The sequence below is a fragment of the Macaca mulatta genome, chromosome 9, assembly GCF_049350105.2.
Source record: "Macaca mulatta isolate MMU2019108-1 chromosome 9, T2T-MMU8v2.0, whole genome shotgun sequence".
Lineage (NCBI taxonomy): Eukaryota > Metazoa > Chordata > Mammalia > Primates > Cercopithecidae > Macaca > Macaca mulatta.
In genome coordinates, this window is record NC_133414.1 from 110225291 (window position 1) to 110243702 (window position 18412).

Genomic DNA, 18412 nt, shown 5'->3' on the forward strand with positions numbered 1-18412 from the left:
ACTTGGGATGACAAGTAGACAGAAATAGTTTTTCAGCTCCAGACTATTTTACAGGTTGAGCAGAGCCTTTTGGTGGGGAATATTTTTGCTTAACACTTGGGGTACTTCTAGTAATTCTGTCATTGTGATATTTAGGGATGAGGTAAAGGTAATTTACTGATTTCATTTTATATAAATTCTTGTTTTTCTTCGTAAATACAAATTTTTACCTAGATTGTTAGGTTGCAAAAATGGAATTTTCATTCTCTCATTTCTCTCTACTCTCTTTGGTGGTGCTAATATGAAAGGCAAGAAAATGTAGATGGGGAAATGGGTAAAAAATTCGAAGCAAGAAACTGATGATCCCTAAAATGGACAATTAGGCTCTGAATAATTGGTTGTGTACCATGTCTTCCCTGGTTCTTTTGCAGGAACATTGAGCCTTCTGAGAGAGCTTCTTAGTACAGCTCTGTGCTCATGTTGCCTGTCCTGGTACCATCCCTAGTCATGGCCAGCTTCCTTGACTGCTTTCTCTCACTGGTCACTTTAGACCTCAGCTCCTGCTCTTTGTTCTGAAACCTTGCTTTTCACTTCAGATTGGGGGAAGGGTAGAGGGAGCCTAATGTACCGGAGATGCTTCAGAAATGAGAGCCTTGGATGAATTCCTGGGCCTATTGATCCACCGGCAGTTTATGCATCCTGACATTCATAATCTCAGTAGGCTGCTGATGTTCCTGATTAATGGGCCCAGGGGCTGTCCATCCGTCACTTCACATTAATTACTGAAGAGGTGTTTTTCCAGTGATTTACCTGACAGCGGGCTGTGATAAATACCCCGAAGCAGAGTGGGCAGTGATTAATCACAGGGCCACACCCCTCCCCCTACTCTTTTTTCCCCCTAACCACAGGTTAGCACTGGGACCTGACCAAAGAGTGCCCCCTCCTCATAAGCTATCTATCTCCACAATTGCTTGTGGATGCGTATTTATTGGGGCATGGGGCCTGGCAGATAGCATTCTAGAACTTGTGCCAAAGATGATGAAAAATAAATCTTCCCAATAGGAAGAGTAACTAACATGTTTTTACATGGGGCAGAGAAGTGTCTGTGAGCTGCCTGTATGTTGCTTTTTAAGAAATCTGATAGGAATATTGCCTACCTACTATGCATGCACTCAATATTGCAATGGTTGCTTTTTGAGCTTTAAAAAAGAGAAGATAGAACAACTTTTGTGTTTGCTATACTTGTAGTATATTCAGGGAGAATATGTGAACAAATATGAGAAATTAGAGAACATTTCAAAGTACTAATATAATATTGGGAGAATTGGACTATAACTTCAGGATTCCATTTCTTACTTTGTGGCCTTAGAAAGTGAAATTTAGTTAACTATTTAATTAATATTTTTCATGTGTCAGACACTGTATTCAACTCTGGAGATATGAAGATGAATGTGATACAGCTGAGATCTCAGGGAACAAAGTGTAGTGCCCCTTGCCTCAGTTTCTCAAAGTACAAAATAAACTTCCAGGAAGTTATCAAGTTAATTTTAAATTAGTATAAGATCTAAAGTAATTTAAAATCAGTTCTTACATTAATTTTTCTGTGAATATTTATTGTATTCCCAGGGATAAAAGAAGCATATGAAAGATACTGTCTGCCCTCAAGAAACTTATAGAGTGTGAGATAGCATTCATAAATGAAACAGTTGAATAAGAATATAAAGTAGTATATAATGAGAGTGATATAACGACAATGAGGTATCTCAGTTTAAACCCAACTCATTTAGGAGGGCATTACACATTATCAAGGAGGGCATTCAGAAGTTGGAAGGAGCAGACAATGAGGCCATCCTGCCTAGAATGGAGACTTTGTGTCTGAGAATGATAGCTACATTATTGAAATAGTAGATTGACACCAAATCATGGAAAATCTTGAATGCAAGGTAAGCTTAGTTTTTATTTGTATGCTTTGGTGGTGAATCTAAGGTTTTGAGTGAGAAAGTTTGGAAAAAAATGTATTTTAGAAAAAATTCTTACATATTGATGTTCCTAATGTTATTTGGAATTGCCAAATTACCTCGGCATTCTTGGAGCCCTCTTTTCCTCTATAGTTCAAAATAAAACCGTTCAAATTAAAAATATAGTTTTGTATATGTGCCTGATTGCAGTGCAAAGGATTTTGTAGTTTGGTTGTATATGTAGGAGATGATAGAGTTGACAGTCAAAGGAGACCAAGGTTCTCATTGTTAACACGTGCAAAGTTGAGTCAGTCAATTAAGTTTTAAGTAATGACTGCAGAATTAAATTGGGAAAGACTATAGCCTCAAGATTTAAGAAAGAAACCATCAGTCTTACAGATAACTTCATTAAGGCTATACTGATTATTCACTGGCTACTAGATAGGCATATTTTAAAGCCAAGAGTCAGAAATTAAAGGGTCAGTGCTGTCAGCTATATTTTGGCAGGAATTTTAAAGAGGTGTCATTTTTTTCATTAAAAAACTTAAGATTATATATGGCAAACTTCACCTTTCGTGGAGTACATTTTGTGAATTTTGACAAACATACAGTTGTGTAACTCCCATACAATTAAAATGCAGAGAGAGCAGTTCCATCAATCCAAAAAATTCCCTTGTCACTTTATAGTCAGCCCCTTACCTGATCCCAAGCTTCTGGCAACCAGTGGTATGTTTGCTGTCTCTACAGTTTTGTATTTTCCAGGATGTTGTGTAATTGGAATTGTATTTCTCTAATGATAAATGATTTTTAACATCTTTTTTGCCATCCTTATATCTTCTTTGGTGAAGTATTCTTAAATTATTTTGTTGTTTTTTTGACACTGAGTTTTGAGATTCTGGATGAAAGTTCCTTATCAGATGTGATTTGCAAATTTTCTTGCCGTTTGTGGCTTTTTACAATTCTCTTACATGTCTTTGAAGAGCAGAAGTTTGAATTTCGATGAAGTCGAGTTTATTGATTTAACACTCATAGGTGGGAATTGAACAATGAGATCACTTGGACACAGGAAGGGGAACATCACACACCGGGGCCTATTGTGGGGTCAGGGGAGTGGGGGGGGTAGCATTAGGAGATATACCTAATGTAAAGGACGAGTTAATGGGTGCAGCACACCAACATGGCACATGTATACATATGTAACAAACCCGCACGTTGTGCACATGTACCCTAGAACATAAAGTATAATAAAAAAAATTATTTTATGGATCATGCTTTTGATGTTATGTCTAAGAAACCTTTGCTAAACCAAAAATCCCAAAGATTTGGTTCTATATTTATGTATAGCAGTGTTAAAATTGTAGGTTTACATTTAGCTCTGTGATTCATTTTGTTAGTTTTTATATGTGGTGTGAGGTATAGATACAGTTTTTGTTGTTGGAAATGAATTTCTACTTGTTTTGGCACCATTTTTTGGAAGGACTCTCTTTTTCATAGAATTTCCTTTATACATGTCTTGAAAATCAGTTGTTCATATATGTGCGAGTCTTTCTCTGGACTCTTACTCCGTTTCATTCATCTATATATTTATCCTTTCTCCACTATGACACCTGATTATTGTAGCTTTATAGTGAACTTGAAATCTATCTTTGTTCCTTTTCAAAGTTACTGTGGTGATTCCATTTCCTGTGCCTCTTCATATCCATTTTAGAATCAGCTTCTTAATTTCTGTAGAAAGTCCTTCTGGATTCTGATTTAATTCTAAAGATCATTTTGGGGAGAACTGACATCTTAAATATTGAGGCATCTCATTTATTATCTTTCTTTAGATTTTTGATGTCTTATCAATGTATTTTAGTTTTCAGGGTAGATTGTACACATACTCTGTTAGTTTTATGCCTAAGCATTTCATGTTTTTGAGTGCTAATGTAAATGATACTCTTCAATTTTCAGTTTTTTTCATTGATAGAATATAGAACTGCTTGTATCCTTATGACCTTGCTAAACTTACTTAGTTCTGGTAGCTTTCTTATAGATTCTATGGGATTTCTATGCAGAAGATTATGTCACCTGCAGATAAAGACAGTATTACTTCTTTCTTCCAATCTGGATGTCTTTTATATTTTTTTCTGCCTTGCTGCACTGGCTGAAACCTCCATTTTAATGTCAAATAAAAGTGGCAAGTGTGGTCATCTTTACTTTGTTTTTGCATCTTATGGGGAAAGAATTTGGTTCTTCAAGTATAATATAAGCTATAGGTTTTTATTGCTCTGCTTTTTTTTGTAGATAACATTTATTAGGATGAGAAAGTTCTATTCCTAGTTTACTGGATGGATGTTGATTTTTGTCAAATATTTTATGTACATCTATTGAAATAATCATGTATTTTATTTTTTTAGTCTTTTATGGTGAATTATATTTTGCCTGAACTTTTAAAAATTAATTAATTAGTTTATCTATTATACTTTAAGTTCTAGGGTACATGTGCACAATGTGTAGGTTTGTTACATATGTATATATGTGCCATGTTGATTTGCTGCATCCATTAACTCGTCTTTTACATTAGGTATTTGTCCTAATGCTATCCCTCCCCCACGCCCCCACCCTATGACAGGCCCCAGTGTGTGATGTTCCCTGCCCTGTGTCCGAGTGTTCTCATTGTTCAATTCCCACCTATGAGTGAGAACATGAGGTGTTTGGTTTTCTGTCCTTGTGTTAGTTTGCTCAGAATGATGGTTTCCAGCTTTATCCATGTCCCTACAAAGGACATGAACTCATCCTTTCTTTTGGCTGCATGGTATTCCATGGTGTACATATGCCACATTTTCTTAATCCAGTCTATCATTGGTGGACATTTGGATCGGTTCCAAGTTTTTGTTACTGTGAATAGTGCCACAGTAAACATACGTGTGCATGTGTCTTTATAGTACCGTGATGTATAATCCTTTGGGTATATACCCAGTAATGGGATCACTGGGTCAAATGGTATTTCTAGTTCTAGATCCTTGAGGAATTGCCACACTGTCTTCCACAGTGGTTGAACTAGTTTACTCTGCCATCAACCGTTTAAAAGTGTTCCTGTTTCTCCACATCCTCTCCAGCACCTGTTGTTTCCTGACTTTTTAATGATCGCCATTCTAATTGGTGTGAGATGGTATCTCATTGTGCTTTTTATTAGCATTTCTCTGATGACCAGTGATGATGAGCATTTTTTCATGTGTCTGTTGGCTGCATAAATACCTTATTTTGAGAAGTGTCTGTTCATATCCTTTGCCCACTTTTTGATGGGGTTGTTTGATTTTTTTCTTGCAAATTTAAGTTCTTTGTAGATTCTGGATATTATCCCTTTGTCAGATGGGTAGATTGCAAAAATTTTCTCCCGTTCTGTGGGTTGCTTGTTCACTCTGATGGTAGTTTCTTTTGCTGTGCAGAAGCTCTTTAGTTTAATTAGATTCCATTTGTGTATTTTGGCTTTTGTTGCCATTGCTTTTGGTGTTTTAGTCAGGAAGTCCTTGCCCATCCCTATGTCCTGAATGGTATTGCCTAGGTTTTCTTCTAGGGTTTTTACGGTTTTAGGTCTAACATTTAAGTCTTTAATCCATCTTGAATTAGTTTTTGTATAAGGTAAAAGGAAAGGATCCAGTTTCAGCTTTCTACATATGGCTAGCCAGTTTTCCCAGCACCATTTATTAAATAGGGAATCCTTTCCCCATTTTTTGTTTTTGTCAGGTTTGTCAAAGATCAGATGGTTGTAGATATGTGGTGTTATTTCTGAGGCCTCTGTTCTGTTCCATTGGTCTATATCTCTGTTTTGGTACCAGTACCATGCTGTTTTTGTTACTGTAGCCTTGGAGTATAGTTTGAAGTCAGGTAGCATGATGCCTCCAGCTTTGTTCTTTTGGCTTAGGATTGTCTTGGCAATGCGGGCTCATTTTTGGTTCCATATGAACTTTGAAGTAGCTTTTTCCAATTCTGTGAAGAAAGTCATTGGTAGCTTGATGGGGATGGCATTGAATCTATAAATTACCTTGGGCCCTGTGGCCATTTTCACGATATTGATTCTTCCTATCCATGAGCATGGAATGTTCTTCGATTCGTTTGTGTCCTCTTTTATTTTGTGGAGCAGTGGTTTGTAGTTCTCCTTGAAGAGGTCCTTCACATCCCTTATAAGTTGGATTCCTAGGTATTTTATTCTCTTTGTAGCAACTGTGAATGGGAGTTCACTCGTCATTTGACTCTCTGTCTGTTATTGGTGCATAGGAATACTTGTGATTTTTGCACATTGATTTTGTATCCTGAGACTTTGCTGAAGTTTCTTATCAGCTTAAGGAGATTTTTGGCTGAGACAATGGGGTTTTCTAAATATACAGTCATGTCATCTGCAAACAGGGACAATTTGACTTCCTCTTTTTCTAATTGAATACCCTTTATTTCTTTCTCTTGCGTAATTGCCCTGGCCAGAACTTCCAACACTATGTTGAATAGGAGTGGTGAGAGAAGGCATCCCTGTCTTCTGCCAGTTTTCAGAGGGAATGCTTCCAGTTTTTGCCCATTCAGTATGATATTGGCTGTGGGTTTGTCATAAATAGCTCTTATTATTTTGAGGTACGTTCCATCAGTACCGAATTTATTGAGAGTTTTTAACATGAAAGACTGTTGAATTTTGTTGAAGGCCTTTTCTGCATCTATTGAGATAATCATGTGGTTTTTGTCTTTGGTTCTGTTTATGTGATGGATTACGTTTATTGATTTGTGTATGTTGAACCAGCTTTGCATCCTAGGGATGAAGCCAACTTGATCTTGGTGGATAAGCTTTTTGATTTGCTGTTGGATTCGGTTTGCCAGTATTTTATTGAGGATTTTTGAATCAATGTTCATGAGGGATATTGGTCTAAAATTCTCTTTTTTTGTTGTGCCTCTGTCAGGCTTTGGTATCAGGATGATGCTGGCCTCATAAAATGAGTTAGGGAGGATTCCCTCTTTTTCTATTGATTGGAATAGTTTCAGAAGGAATGGTACCAGCTTCTGTTTGTACCTCTGGTAGAATTCAACTGTGAATCCTTCTGGTCCTGGACTTTTTTTAGTTGGTAGGCTATTAATTATTGCCTCAATTTCAGAGCCTGTTATTGGTCTATTCAGGGATTCAAATTCTTCCTGGTTTAGTCTTGGGAGGGTGTGTGTGTCCAGGAATTTATCCATTTCTTCTAGATTTTCTGGTTTATTTGCGTTGAGGTATGTATAGTATTCTCTGATAGTAGTTTGTATTTCTGTGGGATCAGTGATGATATCCCCTTTATCATTTTTTATTGCGTCTATTTGATTCTTCTCTTCTTCTTTATTAGTCTTGCTAGCGGTCTATCAATTTTGTTGACCTTTTCAAAAAACCAGCTCCTGGATTCATTGATTTTTTGAAGGGTTTTTGTGTCTGTATCTCCTTCAGTTCTGCTCTGATCTTAGTTATTTCTTGCCTTCTGCTAGTTTTTGAATTTGTTTTCTCTTGCTTCTCTAGTTCTTTTAATTCTGATGTTAGGGTGTCCATTTTAGATCTTTCCTGCGTTCTCTTGTGGGCATGTAGTGCTGTAAATTTCCCTCTACACACTGCTTTAAATGTGTCCCAGAGATTCTGGTATGTTGTGTCTTTGTTCTCATTGGTTTCAAAGAACATCTTTATTTCTGCCTTCATTTCGTTATTTACCCAGTAGTCATTCAGGAGCAGGTTGTTCAGTTTCCATGCAGTTGTGTGGTTTTGAGTGAGTTTCTTAATCCTGAGTTCTAATTTGATTGCACTGTGGTCTGAGAGACAATTTGTTGTGATTTCTGTTCTTTTAGATTTGCTGAGGAGTACTTTACTTCGAACTGTGTGTTCAGTTTTGGAACAAGTGTGACGTGGTATTGAGAAGAATGTATATTCTGTTGATTTTGGGTGGAGAGTTCTGTAGATGTCAGGTCTGCTTGGTGCAGAGCTGAGTTCAAGTCCTGGATATCCTTGTTAACCTTGTGTCTCGTTGATCTGTCTAATATTGACAGTGGGATGTTAAAGTCTCTCATTATTGTGTGGGAGTCTAAGTCTCTTTGTAGGTCTCTAAGGACTTGCTTTATGAATCTGGGTGCTCCTGTATTGGGTGCATATATATTTAGGATAGTTAGCTCTTCTTGTTGAATTGGTCCCTTTACCATTATGTAATGGCCTTCTTTGTCTCTTTTGATCTTTGTTGGTTTAAAGTCTGTTTTATCAGAGATTATGATTGCAACCCTTGCTTTTTTTTTTTTGCTTTCCATTTGCTTGGTAGATCTTCCTCCATCCCTTTATTTGGAGCCTGTATGTGTCTCTGCATGTGAGATGGGTCTCCTGAATATAGCACACTGATGGATCTTGAGTCTTTATCCAATTTGCCAGTCTGTGTCTTTTAATTGGGGCATTTAGCCCATTTACATTTAAGGTTAATATTGTTATGTGTGAATTTGATCCTGTCATTATGATGTTAGCTGGTTATTTTGCCCGTTAGTTGATGCAGTTTCTTCCTATCATTGATGGTCTTTACAATTTGGCATGTTTTTGCTATGGCTAGTACCGGTTGTTCCTTTCCATGTTTGGTGCTTCCTTTAGGAGCTCTGGTGGTGACAAAATCTCTCAGCATTTACTTGTCTGTAAAGGATTTTATTTCTCCTTCACTTATGAAGCTTAGTTTGGCTGGATATGAAATTCGGGGTTGAAAATTCTTTTAAGAATGTTGAATATTGGCCCCCACTGTCTTCTGGCTTGTAGAGTTTCTGCCGAGAGATCTGCTGTTAGTCTGACGGGCTTTCCTTTGTGGGTAACCCGACCTTACTCTCTGACTGCCCTTAACATTTTTTCCTTTATTTCAACCTTGGTGAATCTGACAATTATGTGTTTTGCAGTTGCTCTTCTCGAGGAATAATCTTTGTGGCGTTCTCTGTATTTCCTGAATTTGAATGTTGGCCTACCTTGCTAGGCTGGGGAAGTTCTCTTGGATAATATCCTGAAGAGTGTTTTCCAACTTGGTTCCATTCTCCCCGTCACTTTCAGATACACTAATCACATGTAGATTTGGTCTTTTCACATAGTCCCATATTTCTTGGAGCCTTTGTTCATTTCTTTTTACTCTTTTTTCTCTAAACTTCTCACTTCATTTCATTAATTCGATCTTCAATCACAGATACCCTTTCTTTCACTTGATCGAATTGGCTACTGAAGCTTGTGCATGCGTCACATAGTTATCGTGCCATGGTTTTCAGCTCCATCGGGTCATTTAACGTCTTCTCTATGCTGTTTATTCTCCTTAGCCATTTGTCTAATCTTTTTTCAAGATTTTTAGCTTCCTTGCGATGGGTTTGAACATCCTCCTTTAGCTTGAAGAAGTTTGTTATTACCACTCTTCTGAAGCCTACTTCTGTCAGCTTGTCAAAGTTGTTATCCGTCCAGCTTTGTTCCATTGCTGGCGAGGAGCTGTGATCCTTTGGAGGAGAAGAGTCGCTCTGGTTTTTAGAATTTTCAGCTTTTCTGCTCTGGTTTCTCTCCATCTTTGTGGTTTTATCTACCTTTGCTCTTTGATGATAGTGACCTACAGATGGGGTTTTGGTGTGGATGTCCTTTTTGTTGATGTTGATGCTATTCCTTTCTATTTGTTAATTTTCCTTCTAACAGTCAGGGCCCTCAGCTGCAGGTCTGTTGGAGTTTGCTGGAGGTCCACTCCAGACCCTGTTTGCCTGGGTATCACCAGTGGAGGCTGTAGAACAGCAAATATTGCAGAACAGCAAATATTCCTGCCTGATCCTTCCTCTGGAAGCTCCGTCTCAGAGGGGCACCCTCTGAGTATGAGTATGAATATGAGGTGTCAGTTGGCCCCTACTGGGAGGTGTCTCCCAGTTAGGCTACACGGGGGTCAGGGACCCAATTGAGAAGGCAGTCTGTCCATTCTCACAGTTCAGACACTGTGCTGGGAGAACTTCTGCTGTCTTCAGAGCTGCCAGACAGGGACGTTAAGTCTGCAGAAGTTTCTGCTGCCTTTTGTTCATCTATGCCCTGCCCCCAGAGGTGGAGTCTACAGAGGCCTGCAAGCCTCCTTACGCTGCAGTGGGCTCCATCCAGTTTGAGCTTCCTGGCCACTTTGTTTACCATTACTCTGCAATGGTGGATGCCCCTCCCCGAGCCAGGCTGCCGCCTGGCAGTTCAATCTCAGATGCGCTAGCAGTGAGCAAGGCTCTGTGGGTGTGGGACTTGCTGAGCCAGGCGTGGGGTATAATCTCCTGGTGTGCCATTTGCTAAGATCATTGGAAAAGCGCAGTATTTGGGTGGCAGTGTCCCAGTTTTCCTGGTACAGTCTGTCACGGCTTCCCTTGGCTAGTAAAGGGAAATCCCCGGACCCCTTGCACTTCCCGGGTGAGACGACGCCCCGCCCTGCTTCGGCTCGCCCTCCCTGGGCTGCGCCCACTGTCCAACCAGTCCCAGTGAGATGAACCAGGTACCTCAGTTGGAAATGCAGAAATCACCCATCTTCTGCATCAGTCACACTGGAAGCTGCAGACTGGAGCTGTTTCTATTTGGCCATCTTGGAATGGACCACAAGCCTGAACATTTTTTATTTCTTCTTCAGTTTAAAAGATATTTTCATGGATATAGATTTCTGCATTGAGAGTTTTTTCTTTCAGCACTTCAGTGGCATCTGGCTTTCATAGTTTCTGAAAGTTCTTATCCTGTTCCATTGTATTATGTCTTTTTTTTTTTTTTTTTTTTTTTTAAACTCTGGCAGCCTTCAAAGTTTTCTCTTTATCTTTGATTTTTTTCCCCATCAGTTTGAATATGATGTGTCTAATTGTGAATTTTTGTTGTTGTTATTGTTTGTTTATTTGATGCTACCTCGTGTTCTCTGAGCTTTTTGGATTCTTTTGTATTAATTTTGAAAAACTTTGGTTATCTCTTTATATTTTGTTTCTGTCTTACTGTCTTTCTAGAATTCCAGTTACACATATGTTAGAGTATTTGATATCGTCCCATAGCACTTGGATGTTCTCTTCTCTGTTTTTCATTCTCTTGTTATGTTTTTTTGGGGTAGTTTCTGTTGGTCTTTACTGATTCTATGACTGTCTTGGTCTTCTGATAAGGTTGTTGAAAGCTTTCATCTCTGTTACTATATTTTTATTTCTAGCATTTCCATTTGATTTCTTCTTACTGTTTCCTTCCCTGTGCTTAAATTACACATCTGTGTATGCATGTTATCTACATATTTTGTTAGAGCATTTAACCTATAAATTCTGTGTTTGATAGTTCTAACATGATGGTTGTGTCCAAATCTGGTTCTATTGATTGTTTTGTCTCTTGCCAGTGTGGTTTTGTGTTTTGTTTTTTTTTCTTTGCTTCTTTTCTGTTTTTTTTTTTTTTTTGGTTGAAATCTGGACATTTTGTGTAGAGAGCCAGTTAAATAGTATTTATGCCTGGAAATGGACATGCTTTGTCTTTTCCTGAGACGTGTGTGTATGTGTATGTGTGTATGTGTGTGTGTATAGTGGGAAGGAGTGTTGGGGGATTGTTATTGCTAGGTTACCTTTAATTTACCACAGGCTTCAAGTTTCTCTAGCATTACTTCGTGTTTAGGGTAGGATTTAGTTTGCCAGAGAGTTTTTCTTAATGTCTGCTCTACCCTCAGCTTTAGGTCTTCCCTTTGAACTTGCATCTCAGAGAAGGTATTTCTCCATGCTTTAGCTCTTTGCTCAGGAACAGTCATTCGCTACATAACAATGTTTTGGCCAACAGCAGACTGCATATATGATGATGGTCCCCTAAGATTATAATACCATATTTTAACTGTACCTTTCTATATTTAGATAAACAAAATACTTACCATTGTGTTACAGTTGCCTGCAGTATTCAGTACAGTAACATGCTGTAGAGTTTAGTAGCCTAAGACCAATACTATACTATACTGTATAGTCTAGGTGTGTACCAGGCTATACTGTCTTTGTCTGTGTAAGTATACTCTGTGATGTTCTCACAATGAAATCACCTAATGATGCATTTCTCAGACCATATCCCTGTCATTACGTGACACCTGACTGTAGTACATTGCTGTTACATGTTGTTTGAGACTTACTAGCCTGCTTTTGATTCAGGGAGATGGGGAGGACATTTTGTGTTGGATTTTTCTAGTCTCAGTTTTAGCTAGATGTTTCCATTTTCTCTGGGTCTCAGGTATGGGGCTTTTTCAAAGATCCTGCCCCTTCTTTAAGTGGGGTAGAGGGTTTTTTTGTTTCGTTTGCTTCCCCTAGCTGCAGGTCCACATTTGGCTTGCAGGAATTAAAAAAATTTGTTTAACCAAGTTCTTGTTGGCTTGTATGGTGTCTGGTGTTTACAATAGGTAAAGTAGTGCTCATGTCCCATCTCTCCCTTCAAAATCCTGTCTGTCTTTAGATTTTAGATCGGTTACTTAGATTTAAAGTTACCTTTTGTGCTGGGTTCAAGAAAATTTGTGATTTTGCACAGCATCCATCTTTTACTTTGTTTTAAGGGTGAAAATGACATACTTTCTACCTTTCTACATCCTAAGCAGAATCTAGAAGTCCCATTTATTTCTTGAGGATGTCTATTGATATGAGATATTTGATGGTTAAAATATCTTTTAAATCTGTTCCTTTCAGTTTTTTCCTCCAAATTTTTATTTTTGTTTGCTCATTTATTCAATATAAAAACGTCAGGTCTGTGCTATGTGTCTAGGCACTGTGCTCAGTGTTGGGGGATATAAGGATGGGCAAGTACCCATAATAATCCCTTTTCTAATGAGCATGTAGTTTAATGAGGAAGACTGGATAATTAAAGAAGTAATTATACTAAAGTAATGGTAAGAGCTGTAATAGGAGAAGTATGTGGAAGGAGGCACCCAGTCTTACCTAGAATGATTAGGTAAGGCTTCTCAGAGAAAGAACTGTGATGTAGACATAAAGGTTATGTAGGAATGAGGTTAAAGATGGCTGGGAGGCTGTGGGGAAGCAGAGTACGTGGGGAAGGAAGAGATTATCCAGTAGCTAAGATGCAAAACAAATCCACAGAACCAACATGAAGAGTTTGAGAATCTGGAAGAAGAGCTATGTGGCTATAAAGCATATGAAGACAGAAGTGACAAAAGGTAAGACTGGAGAAATTGATTGGAGCCAGGTTAGAAAGAAGAGTCTTCTAAGCCATGTTAAGTTGATTTTATCATGAAAACAATGGCAAGTCATTGAAAGACTTTAGGGAGGGTGACATCTGAGTAGCTAATGGTTTTGAAAAAGTCATTTTGGATGGAAGGTGAGGAGTGAATGGAAAGAAGCAAAGCAGTTACCAAGACTAGTTAGTTAGGTTGCCTCAGTAATCCAGGCATTTGCATGTGTTGTTTTAACTTGGAGTAGTGGCATTAGAGATAGGGACAACTAGGCAAATTAAAGAGTTACTCAGATGTGAAGATCAGTGGAACTTTTCCATTGATTGAATACAGAGAGTGAGGAAGAAGGAAGACTTGGGATGTATCCAGTAAAAATCTTGGTATGTTTCTGAAGAACCTCCAAGTTTCCTTCCTTCTTTCAGAGGGAGAGTAGAAGAAATGACCCCTTTTTACTTTAATAATTCTCTTTTATGTATGGCCCAAAATTCATTGAGGCCATGGAGGTAAGTCAGAAAAAGGGAAAAGGAAAAAAATATGTAAATAATATGTAAGTCATGGTAAATGAACTTCTCTTGCCTGATTGTCTTTGAGTGTTGAGAAAAACAGGACAGTTTGGTTCCTTCAGTTTTGATGTTTAGCCTATGGGTATATAAACAAAATCTGCAAACCTTGCTCTTTTGGAACAAAAATAGCATACAATTGATCTTCTCAAATAGCTGTTCCGTGTAGAGAGACATTTAACTATATTTAATCATGTAATTTCCTTGTTTTTTCCAGATGGTTTTACTCAGCATTTGGTGTGGTGGATCTTACATAAACCTTTAAAACTTACATTAGAGTGTTCAAGTCTTCTGAGACTCCAGAGTCACCTAAGGTAGTGATAATTACCACTAATAGCTGTGACAAGTTTTATACAGAGCATTGCTGTGGGTGTCAATAGTGTTTTTCATGGCAGTGGAGGGGCACAGTATGGTTTTCAGAAAAAAGATGTTAGTAATAAACAGCTCTCATATGATTCAAGATTTCAGTGGTTAAGGTGGGAAAGTAGGTGTGGCGCTTATGGAGGCGATCAGTTTTCCTTCTCAGAATGATGGATGTAGTTAAAAGCAAGTATGGTGTATTATTACAATGTTAGAGTTAGGCAGTTACGATTTAGAAAATTTTTTGCTTTGTTGAGGGTATACTGTGGGATAGAGTTGTGAGTAGCTAAATAACTCAGGTATTAGTTAAAGCTGGGTGTGTATTCTGATTTCTATACTTACTAGCTAGGTGTACAACCTTGAGTCTTCATTTATTTGTCTGTAAAATGGTAATAATAATTATATACACCTTGAAGAGTTGTTACAAAGGTTAAATGAGATGATGTATACAAGCACTTAACCCAGTGCTTTGTTCATTGACTTATTTGATAGGGTACAAGTTTAAATTATATTGCCGTGTACAGTTTGTTAAATCCAACATGCTACAGATTGAGTAGCCCTTATCTGAAATGCTTGGTACCAGAAGTGTTTTTGATTTTGATTTTTTTGTTTGTTTTTGAATACTTGCATTATATTTAACAGTTGAACATCCCTAACCTGAAAATCTGAAATCTGGAATGCTCCAATGTGCATTTCCTTTGAGTGTCGTGTCAGTGCTCGGAAAGTTTTGGACTTTGGAGCATTTTGGATTGCAGATTTTCACATTAGGGCATATCAACCCATATAAGGTGTTTATAATCTAAGAAACAGTCATAATCTTAGGTCTCTTAAACATTTCTCATAATTGGATTATGTTTACATATTTCCCATCTGTAAAAAGGGCTAGTAATGTAAAAATACAAAGTATCATTTCTTTGATGGTGGCAGGAAATTATGGTTTACAAGAATGAAGTAGGTGTTGGATGGGGGGCTTAAATATGGCTCTGGTTTAATTTTGCTGTTATCATTAGTTTGCACATAAGATCTCTTTCTATAAATAGATATGTATCATATATACAAATTGAGAAAGGTTTGCTTCAGTAGGAAAATAGCTAGTGAGTTGAGTCAAAGAGATAAGATATAACAAATCTTTTTTTTTTTTTTTTTTAAAGAGATAAGGTCTTGTTCTGTTGCCCAGGATGGAGTGCATTAGCATGGTCTTAGTTCAGTGTAACCTCAAACTCCTGGGCTTAGATGATCCTCCTACCTCAACCTCCTAAGTAGCTAGGACTACAGATGTGCACCACCATACCCAGCTAATTAAAAAAATTTTTTTTGGTACAGATAGAGTCTCGGTATGTTGCCCAGGCTGGTCTCAAACTCCTGAACTTAAGTGATCCTCCCACCTTGGCCTCCCAGAAGTTCTGGGGTTACAGGTAGGAGCCACTGTACCTGGCCAAAGGAATTCTTAATGTTGTTCAAGAATGCACATACCTTTTATGCACACACACACAGAATCTCAAATTAAGGAGAAACATCTGAATTGATACTGCTTTGTGCCAGGCACATTTGCTTTTGCGCTCATTTATTTACCAAACATCTTATTTAATGCCATATGTGCCAGGAATGGTGCTGGGTATTGAGAAACTAAAAATGGTAAGGTATTTCTTGCTTTCAAGGAGCTGTAGGTATGATTGTTAGTCAGACAAGCTTACAGTTTGGTATGGCAGCAGAGAGCTTAGAATACCAAGCCCACATTTACTCAAGGAATGTTTATTGAAAGCTAAAATATACAAGTATTCGGTAGGCATTCAGAGATCATTTAGAACTACATCTCAAAAGGAACAGCCCTAAGTCATCCTTGGTAAGTAAGTCTTCAAATGGCAATGGAGAGTCCTGTGTCTGGATCCACTATAGGATAGGCTCAGCGTAATGCTAAATAAGGCTAGACCCTGGAAAACTTCCTTATCAGCTTTGTTGACCCATTGGTGTTCCTTTGGCTTTTCATTTCTCTGCCTCAGTTATATCTTTCAGAGTAGCTTTTGGAGAGGTGAAAGGAGGCAATTATAGGGCTTCTCATCTCCTAGACATCAAGTAATTGATATAGTTATTTCTGTATTTTTTTCCCATAAGATTGTTAAAGATATTTAAGTGGGGAGTACTAACCACACTGATACATTCATATTGCCACAGGCATTTATGAGCACAAACATTGGACTCAGAGTATCTGGGTTAGGATCTAGATAATCCTCTGCCATATTCTAGTCCCTTGGCCTTGGGGGACACAATTTAACACCGTCGTTGCCTCAGTTTTCTCATTTGTCGAATTGGACTAGTAATAATTCCACTTCATAGGGTTGTTGGGAGAATCAAATGAAATGCTACTATTTTGAACATAAAATAGTCAAGTGAGTTATTTGTCAGGTGAGCAAGTAAGATCTGGTAAGTGGCCAAAATAAATATAAAGGTTGTGTTTTTAAGTTCATATACTTTGCTCAATTAGGAAACACCTCAGATCCTTATTTAGAAGCCTTTTATTGTTACTTTGTATGTAATTTAGACACTCTGGAATTTGTAGTGCCCTTTAGGTTGAGAGAAATAGAAATGCCTAGAGTAGCAAAAAGTGAGAGATGGCAAAGAGAAAGAAACAATAAAAATCAGGTACTCTACTGAAAAAAAAAATAGTGATCTGGAGGTTGTAGTACAGCTGTGCATTACATGTGGAGTGAGGACATTCTTTCACAATGAAGAAGGCCTTGAGTCATCACCTTATACATGGCACAGTTTGGCGGTTTGAACAGAACTGTTTGACTTCTCATTCTGCTTTCTACTAGTGATTGAATTTCTTGAATGCCTTTTAGTAAGGTCTATCTATGTAAGGTCTCTCAATAACGAGTGTCTACCCGGGTTAAAAACTTATTTCTCTTTAGTCCAGATACGTTAAAGAGAAGACCTATAAAGTAATTTCTTTCACTATAGACTTTAATTTTAGAAATTACTGTCTTATTATGTCAACTTAAATTGTAATATATATTTTGTGTAACCTGGTTTGAATAGAAGTAAAAATGAATCCCCAAGCAGATATAGGAATTATTTTGTGTTTTCAAGTGTGAAATATATCATTGTATTATAATAACTAGTGCAACTGCATTTACGGAAGAATGCATTAAGAAAACTACAGCAGAATCAGTTGTGGTTCATTAGCAGATTTTATAGTTTTTAAAATATGAAGCCATTTCTCTGCTGTCCCAGTATAATTTTTTATGTTATTATATTGCACGCAAGTGCCTCTGTGCTGTGTTTGTATTGAATCTCTTTTAAAGTGAAGCTCCCATGCCAAGAGAAGGACGTTTCTTGGTTTCTTGATTGCAAATGCAGTTGACTCTCAGTATCCCTGGAGAATGGGTTCTGAGACTTTCCTTGGAAACCGCAGTTTGAGGGTGTTCAAGTCTCTGATATAAAATGGCAGTATTTGTATATGACCTATGTTCATCCTCCTTTTTACTTTATATCATCTCTAGATTACTTATAATACCTAATACAATATAAATGCTAGGTAAATATTTGTTAGACTATTGTTTAGGGAATAATAACAAGGAAAATCTATACATGTTCAGTACATGTACAGATTTTTTTAACTGAATATTTTTTAACATGTAATTAAAATATTTTTACATGAATTTTTTAACATGTAAAATTTTTTTAACTGAATGTTTTCCATCTGTGAGTTGGTTGAATCCATAGATATGGATCCCACGGATATGGAGGGCCAGTTGTACTGTACTTGTGATTGACATTGGAAGTGGGAAGACCTTGAAAGTGTGGAAAGGATTGGGTATATTTTTAATTTTATTATTTTATTATTCTGATTTTATACTGCCAAAGAATCTTCCAATTTTTTACTCATGTTTTCCCTTTTCCTTGCTCTACAACCAGAATTACAAATTACTTGAAACAGAAAATGTTTTCTATGCCTGTCGTATGCATTTCTGACATTGAATATACTGTTTAGAAAGTATTTTAAAACTTTTGTTCAGGTGAAATCAACTTAGTGAATAAATTGATTTTAAATTATAAGAATTTTAAAAGCCTTAAATTGTAAAAGGTGAAGAAGAATTCTAGATTAAAAGTAAGAGTAGTGCCTACATTAAGGGTAAGTATTGTATGGACTTTTTTATTATTATACTTTAAGTTCTATGGTACATGTACACAACCTGCAGGTTTGATACATAGGTATATGCATGTGCCATGTTGGTTTGCTGCACCCATCAACTCATCATTTACATTAGGTATTTCTCCTAATGCTATCCCTCCCCAAGCCCCCGACCCCCTGACAGGCCCTGGTGTGTGATGTTCCCCGCTGTGCGTCCAAGTGATGTCGTTGTTCAATTCCTACCTGTGAGTGAGAACATGTGGTGTTTGGTTT

General features: G+C 37.5%; 1 protein-coding gene across 12 annotated transcripts in view; it reads left to right on the forward strand.

Annotated features, from left to right (window-relative positions):
- The window catches only part of R3HCC1L (R3H domain and coiled-coil containing 1 like), a 102180-nt gene that overhangs the window by 37176 nt on the left and 46592 nt on the right, over nt 1-18412 (forward strand). For 3 of the 12 annotated variants that reach the window (XM_077947128.1, XM_077947123.1, XM_015147893.3), the window contains one exon: nt 13865-13961. The exons of 6 other annotated variants lie outside the window; for them this stretch is intronic. The gene's annotated coding sequence lies outside the window, so the exon portion shown is untranslated. Of the gene's footprint in view, nt 1-12995; nt 13073-13864; nt 13962-15330; nt 15423-18412 lie in introns of all 12 variants that reach the window. 3 more of the 12 variants (XM_077947124.1, XM_077947129.1, XM_077947130.1) reach the window with 2 other exon arrangements.